We start from the raw sequence: 7940 nt of genomic DNA, 5'->3' as shown, positions 1-7940 counted from the left end.
CATTTATGAGGATCCGGAAAGTCTCACCTTGTCTGTGGTATTCCGAGTAGGATCCTGGGAATCCAGAAAGTCTAACCTTGTCTGTGTTATTCCGAGTAGGATTCCGGTAATGAATGACTGTGACGTGCTTCAAACTTTAACTTGCTGGGCGTTAGTGACAGACGCAAAAGAGGGATTCTATTCCAGTAGGAGCGGGAACCAACCGGTGATTAGCCGTACTGTGACAGAGTGCGTGAGCATTAGTTTTCACTGCGAGGATGGGATGTAGCCATCAGCCATGGGTGATGCCTCCAGACTGGTTAGCTGTGCGAGTGACAGCCGCACAGGATATTTCCCCGTGAGGAATGAAAGTAGCCACAGTTGATGGTGAACCCCTACACAAAGCTTGCCATGGAAAGGAGTAAGAAGGATTGAGTAGGAGCAGTAGGAGAGCAGGCGTCCTTGGGCTCTACAGCATCTCCATCGGCTTATCTGAAATTCTCACCAATGAATCTGCATAAGTCTTCTATCCCTTTTATTATTCCTTTTTATTATTTATTCCAATAATCACAATTCCCCTTTTTTCTGCCTAACTGAGATTTGCAAGGTGACCATAGCTTGCTTCATACCAACAATCTCTGTGGGATCGACCCTTACTCACGTAAGGTTTATTACTTGGACGACCCAGTACACTTGCTGGTTAGTTGAACGGAGTTGTGTCCACTCGTGCCAATTTCTAAAATCCAATTACAATGAATATGATCACAATTTCATCCACCACTTGCCTACAATTCTTCTATACTAACCAGAATCAGTGAACAAATTTACAACAGTGTTACTGAGCTTTGCTCCATAATCAATGGGAGTGGTGGCAGGTTTGCACCCTTCAAGTCCTATTTTTTTGAGTAAATCAATAACATATTTTCTCTGGTACAAAGCAATTCCCGTCTTAGATTTTGCCACTTCTAGACCAAGGAAGTACTTCAAGTCTCCCATGTCTTTAATCTGAAATCTCTCATAAATAACATCTTTAACTGAGTTAATTTCATTTAGATCATCACCTGCCAATACTAAATCATTGACATACACGAGAATTGCTGTGAATCCAAGTGAAGTAGTCTTGGTGAAGAGGCTATAATTCGATTTACATTGAGTGAATTTCAGCTCGAGTAGAATAGACTTGAGCTTGCAATTCCATTACCTACTCGCTTGTTTCCATCCATACAAGGATATTTCAAGCTTGCAAACTTGACCAAGCGAGGCTTCCAAACCTGGAGGCACTCTCATATAGACCTCCTCATCGAGTTCACCATGTAAAAATGCCGTGTTGACATCAATTTGTTTAAGGTGCAACATTTTTACTACTGCAACAGCAAGTACCACTCTCAAAGTCCCTAGCTTCACTACAGGACTGAAGGTATCTCGATAGCCAATACCAAACACTTGTGTAAATCCTTTGGTAACAAGTGTTGCCTTGTGCCTCTCTACTGTGCCATTCGGGTGGTATTTGGTACGAAATACCCATTTACATCCAATTGCTCTCTTTCCAATTGGTAAAGAAGTTAGTGGTGCATGAAATTATGATCATCAATAATGGTGCCAAAAACTTGATAGCGCTCTCAAACGTTAATCACACTTTGTCACAACTCCGCACAACTAACCAGCAAGTGCACTGGGTCATCCAAGTAATAAACCTTACGTGAGTAAGGGTCGATCCCACGGAGATTGTTGATATGAAGCAAGCTATGGTCATCTTGTAAATCTCAGTTAGGCGTATTATAAATGGTTATGGAGTTTCAAAATTAATAATAAATAAAGCATAAAATAAAATAGAGATACTTATGTAAATCATTGGTAGGAATTTCAGATAAGTGTATGGAGATACTGTGTTCCTTCTAGATCTCTGCTTTTCTGCTGCTTTCATCCAATCCTTCTTACTCCCTTCCATAGCAAGCTGTATGTTGGGCATCACCGTTGTCAGTGGCTACAGTCTCGTCCTCTCAGTGAAAATGTTCAACGCGCATCATGTCGAAATAGAATCCATTGATTCTTTTGCGTCTATCACCACGCCCAACAATCACGAGTTTGAAACTCATCGCAGTCATTCAATCCCTGAATCCTACTCTGAATACCACAGACAAGGTTTAGACTTTTTGGATTCTCAAGAATGGCCACCAAAGGGTTCTAGCTTATACCACAAAGATTCTGATTAAGGAACCCAAGAGATATGCGCTCGGTCTAAGGTAGAACGAAAATGGTTGTTAGTCACGCGTTCATAAGGATGGATGATGATGAGTGTCACGGATCATCACATCCATCAGGTTGAAGTGCAACGAATATCTTAGAACAAGAATAAGCTGAATTAAATGGAAAATAGTAGTAATTGCATTAAAACGCGAGGTACAGCAGAGCTCCACACCCTTAATCTATGGTGTGTAGAAACTCCATCGTTGAAAATACATAAGTGATGGTCCAGGCATGGACGAATGGCCAGCCCCCATGAAGGTCTAAAATTGCATACACTGATTAAAGATTAATCAAAAGACGTCTAATACAATAGTAAAATGTTCTATTTATACTAGACTAGCTACTAGGGTTTACAAAAATAAGTCAAAGTGCAGAAATCTACTTCCGGGGCCCACTTTGGTATGTGCTTGGGCTGAGCTTGAGCTTTACACGTGCAGAGGCTTCTCTTGGAGTTAAACGCCAAGTTGTAACGTGTTTTTGGCGTTTAACTCTGGTTCGTGACGTGTTTCTAGCGTTTTACTCCAGAATACAGCATGGAAGTGCCGTTGAACACCTGTTTGCGTCCTTTAAACTCAAACAAAGTATAGACTATTATATATTTCTGGAAAGTTTTGGATGTCTACTTTCCAAAGCCATTTAGAGCGCGCCATTTGGAATTTTGTAGCTCCAGAAAATCCATTTTGAGTGCAGGGAGGTCAAAATCCAACAGCATCAGCAGTCCTTTGTCATCCTCCTATCAGATTTTTACTCAGGTCCCTCAATTTCAGCCAGAAAATACCTAAAATCACAGAAAAACACAAAAATTCATAGTAAAGTCCAGAAATGTGAATTTTGCATAAAAACTAATAAAAACATCCCTAAAAGTAGTTAGATCCTACTAAAAACTACCTAAAAACAATGTCAAAAAGCGTATAAATTATCCGCTAAATCACAACACCAAACTTAAATTGTTGCTTGTCCCCAAGCAGCTGAAAATCAAATAGGATAAAAAGAAGAGAATATACTATAAATCTCAAAACATCAATGAATATTAGTTCTAACTAGATGAGCGGGACTTGTAGCTTTTTGCTTCTGAACAGTTTTGGCATCTCACTTTATCCTTTGAAGTTTAGAATGATTGGCATCTATAGGAACTTAGAGTTCAGATAGTGTTATTGATTCTCCTAGTTAAGTATGTTGATTCTTGAACACAGCTACTTTTATGAGTCTTGGCTGTGGCCCTAAGTACTTTGTTTTCCAATATTACCACCGGATACATAAATGCCACAGACATATAACTGGGTGAACCTTTTCAGATTGTGACTCAGCTTTGCTCAAGTCCCCAGTTAGAGGTGTCCAGTGCTCTTAAGCACACCCTTTTTGCTTTGGATCACGACTTTAACCACTCAATCTCAAGCTTTTCACTTAGACCTGCATGCCACAAGCACATGGTTAGGGACAACTTGATTTAGCCGCTTAGGCCTGGATTTATTTCCTTGGGCCCTCCTATCCATTGATGATCAAAGCCTTGGATCCTTTTTACCCTTGTCTTTTGGTTTTAAGGGCTATTGGCTTTTTCTGCTTGCTTTTTCTTTTTCTTTTTTTTCTTTTTTTTCACAAGCTTTTGTTCTTCACTGCTTTTTCTTGCTTCAAGAATCAATTTTATGATTTTTCAGATCATCAATAACATTTCTCTTTTTCATCATTCTTTCAAGAGCCAACAATTTTAACATTCATAAACAACAAGATCAAAAATATGCACTGTTCAAGCATTCATTCAGAAAACAAAAAGTATTGTCACCACATCAATATAATTAAACTAATTTCAAGGATGAATTCGAAACTCGTGTACTTCTTATTCTTTTGAATTAAAAACATTTTTCATTTAAGAAAGGTAAAGGATTCATGGAATTATTCATAACCTTAAGACATAGTTACTAGACACTAATGATCATGTAATAAAGACACAAACATAGATAAACATGAAGCTTAAAACCGAAAAAAAAACAAAGAAATAGGAACAAGGAATGAGTCCACCTTAGTGATGGTGGCGTCTTCTTCTTGAAGGACTAATGATTTCCTTGAGCTCTTCTATGTCTCTTCCTTGCCTTTGTTGCTCCTCCCTCATTGCTCTTTGATCTTCTCTAATCTCGTGGAGAATGATGGAGTGCTCTTGGTGTTCCACCCTTAGTTGGTCCATGCTATAACTCAAGTCTTCTAGAGAAGTGTTGAGTTGTTCCCAATAGTTGTTTGGAGGAAAATGCATCCCTTGAGGCATCTCATGGATTTCTTGATAATGAGCTTCCTCATGTGTCTCTTGAGATCCATGAATGGGCTCTCTTGTTTGCTCCATCCTCTTCTTAGTGATGGGCTTATCCTCTTCAATGAGAATGTCTCCTTCTATGATAACTCCAGCTGAGTAGCATAGATGGCAAATAAGATGAGGAAAAGCTAGCCTTGCCATGGTGGAGGACTTTTCGGCTATTTTGTAGAGTTCTAGAGAGATGACTTCATGAACTTCTACTTCCTCTCCAATCATGATGCTATGGATCATGATGGCCCAATCCACAGTAACTTCGGATCGGTTGCTAGTGGGGATGATAGAGCATTGGATGAACTCTAACCATCCTCTAGCCACAGGCTTTAGGTTCAGTCTTCTTAATTAAACCGTCTTGCCTTTTGAGTCTCTTTTCCATTGAGCTCCTTCCACACATATGTCCGTAAGGACTTGGTCCAACCTTTGATCATAGTTGACCCTTCTAGTGTAGGGGCATGCATCTTCTTGCATCATAGGCAAGTTGAATGCCAATCTCATATTTTCCAGATTGAAATTTAAGTATTTCCCCCGAACCATTTTAAGATAATTCTTTGGATTCGGGTTCATACTTTGATCATGGTTCCTAGTGATCCATGCATTGGCATAGAACTCTTGAACCATTAAGATTCTGACTTGTTAAATAGAATTGGAGAGAACTTCCCATCCTCTTCTTCTAATCTCTTGTCATGGTTTTGATGGACCTTTGAGATGAATCTCTCCATCTCCCATGACTCGGAGGTGGAAGCTTTTGTCTTCCCTTTCCATTTCTAGAGGTTTCTCCGGCCTTAGGTGCCATAAGTGGTTGTAGAAAAACAAAAAAAGCTATGCTTTTACCACACCAAACTTAGAATATTGCTCCCCCTCGAGCAAGAGAAGAAAGAAGAGAAGAAGAAGAAAAAAAATGGAGGAGAGGGAGAGAGGCGTGTATTCGGCCAAGGGGGAGAAGAGAGGGTTGTGTTGTGTAAAAATGAAGAAGGATAGAGGGGTTTATATAGTGGAGGGAGAGGGGTTAAGGTTCGGCCATATTGGGTGGGTTTGGGTGGGAAAGGGATTTTGAATTTTGAAGGTAGGTGGGATTTATGGGTAAGAGTGGATGGATGTGAGTGGTGAAGAGGTGATGGGGAAGAGAGATTGAGGTGATTGGTGAAGGGTTTTTGGGGAAGAGTGTTATTGGATTGTGTGAAGAAGAGAGAAGGTAAATTGAGGTAGGTAGGGATCCTGTGGGGTCCACAGATCCTGAGATGATCCTGTGGGATCCACAGATCTTGAGGTGTCAAGGATTGTCATCCCTGCACCAATGAGGCGTGTAAAATGCCCTCTGTATGAAATCCTGGCGTTTAACTCCAGATTGATGCTTGTTTTTGGCATTAAACGCTAGTTCTATGCTTGTTTTGGGCGTTCAACGCCAGTCTGCAGCATGTTTCTGGCGTTGAACGCCAGTTCCATGCTTGTTTCTGTTGTTTAATGCCAGCTCTCCTCAGGGTGTAATCCTGGCATTTAAACGCCAGCTTGTTGCTTATTTCTGGCATTCAACGTCAGATTCATGCTCTTTTCTGGTGTTGAACGCCAGCCAGATGCTGCTTACTGGCGTTCAAACGCCAGTAAGCTCTTCCTCTAGGGTGTGCTATTTCTTCTGCTATTTTTGATTCTGTTTTTAATTTTAATATTTATTTTGTGACTCCACATGATCATGAACCTAATAAAACATAAAAGAAAAAATAAAAATAAAAATAAAATTAGATAAATAAAAATTAGGTTGCCTCCCAATTAGCGCTTCTTTAATGTCAGTAGCTTAACAGTGAGCTCTCATGGAGCCTCACAAATCCTCATAGCATTGTTGGGACCTCCCAACACCAAACTTAGAGTTTGAATGTGGGGGTTCAACACCAAACTTAAAGTTTGGTTGTGGCCTCCCAACACCAAACTTAGAGTTTGATTGTGGGGGCTCTGTTTGACTCTGTATTGAGAGAAGCTTTTCATGCGTCCTCTCCATGGTTGCAGAGAAAGATCATTGAGCTTTAAACACCAAGTAGTCCCCATTCAATTGAAGGACTAGCTCTCCTCTGTCAACATCAATCACAGCTCCTGCTGTGGCTAGGAAAGGTCTTCCAAGGATGATGCATTCATCCTCTTCCTTCCTAGTGTCTAAGATTATGAAATCAGCAGGGATGTAAAGGCCTTTAACCTTTACTAATACGTCCTCTACCAATCGATGAACTTGTCTTACTAACTTGTTTGCCATCTGTAATGAGAATGTGGCAGCCTGTACCTCAAAGATCTCCAGCTTCTCCATTACAGAGAGTGGAATAAGATTTATACCTGACCCCAGGTCACACAGAGCCTTCTCAAAGGTCATGGTGCCCATTGTACAGGGTATTAAGAATTTGTCAGGATCTTATTTCTTTTGAGGTAAAGTTTGTTGAACCCACGTATCTAGTTCACTAATAAGCAAGGGAGGTTCACCTTTCCAAGTCTCATTACCAAACAACCTGGCATTCAGCTTCATGATGGCTCCTAGATATTGAGCAACTTGCTCTCCAGTTACATCTTCATCCTCTTCAGAGGAAGAATAATTCTTAGAGTTCATAAATGGCAAAAGGAGGTTTAATGAAATCTCTATGGTCTCTATATGAGCCTCAAATTCCTTTAGGTCCTCAATAGGGAACTCCTTCTTGTCTGGGAGACGTCCCATAAGGTCTTCTTCATTAGGATTCACGTCCTCCCCTTCCTATCTAGGTTCGGCCATTTTGATTATGTCAATGGCCTTGCACTCTCTTTTTGGATTCTCTTCAGTATTGCTTAGGAGAGTACTAGGAGTAGTTTCAGTGATTTTCTTACTCAGCTGGCCCACTTGTACCTCCAAATTTTTAATGAAGGAGGACCTTGTTTCACTCATGAAACTTAAAGTGGCCTTAGACAGATCAGAGACTATATTTGCTAAGCTAGAGGATTTCTGCTCAGAATTCTCTATCTGTTGCTGAGAAGATGATGGAAAAGGCTTGCTATTGCTGAGCCTGTTTCTTCCACCATTATTAAAGCCTTGTTGAGACTTTTGTTGATCCTTCCATGAGAAATTTGGATGATTTCTCCGTGAGGAATTATAGGTGTTCCCATAGGGTTCACCCATGTAATTTACCTCTTCCATTGCAAGGTTCTCTGGATCATAAGCTTATTCTTCAGAAGATGCCTCTTTAGTACTATTGGATGCATTTTTCCATCCATTCAGACTTTGAGAAATCATGTTGACTTGCTGAGTCAACATTTTGTTCTGAGCCACTATGGCATTCAGAGCATCAATTTCAAGAACTCCTTCCTTTGAGGCATCCCATTATTCACAGAATTCCTCTCAGAAGTGTACATGAATTGGTTATTTGCAACCATGTCAATAAGTTCTTGAGCTTCTGCAGGTGTTTTCTTT

Source organism: Arachis duranensis, chromosome 10, assembly GCF_000817695.3.
Source record: "Arachis duranensis cultivar V14167 chromosome 10, aradu.V14167.gnm2.J7QH, whole genome shotgun sequence".
NCBI lineage: Eukaryota > Viridiplantae > Streptophyta > Magnoliopsida > Fabales > Fabaceae > Arachis > Arachis duranensis.
Note: the sequence above shows the minus strand (reverse complement) of the source record.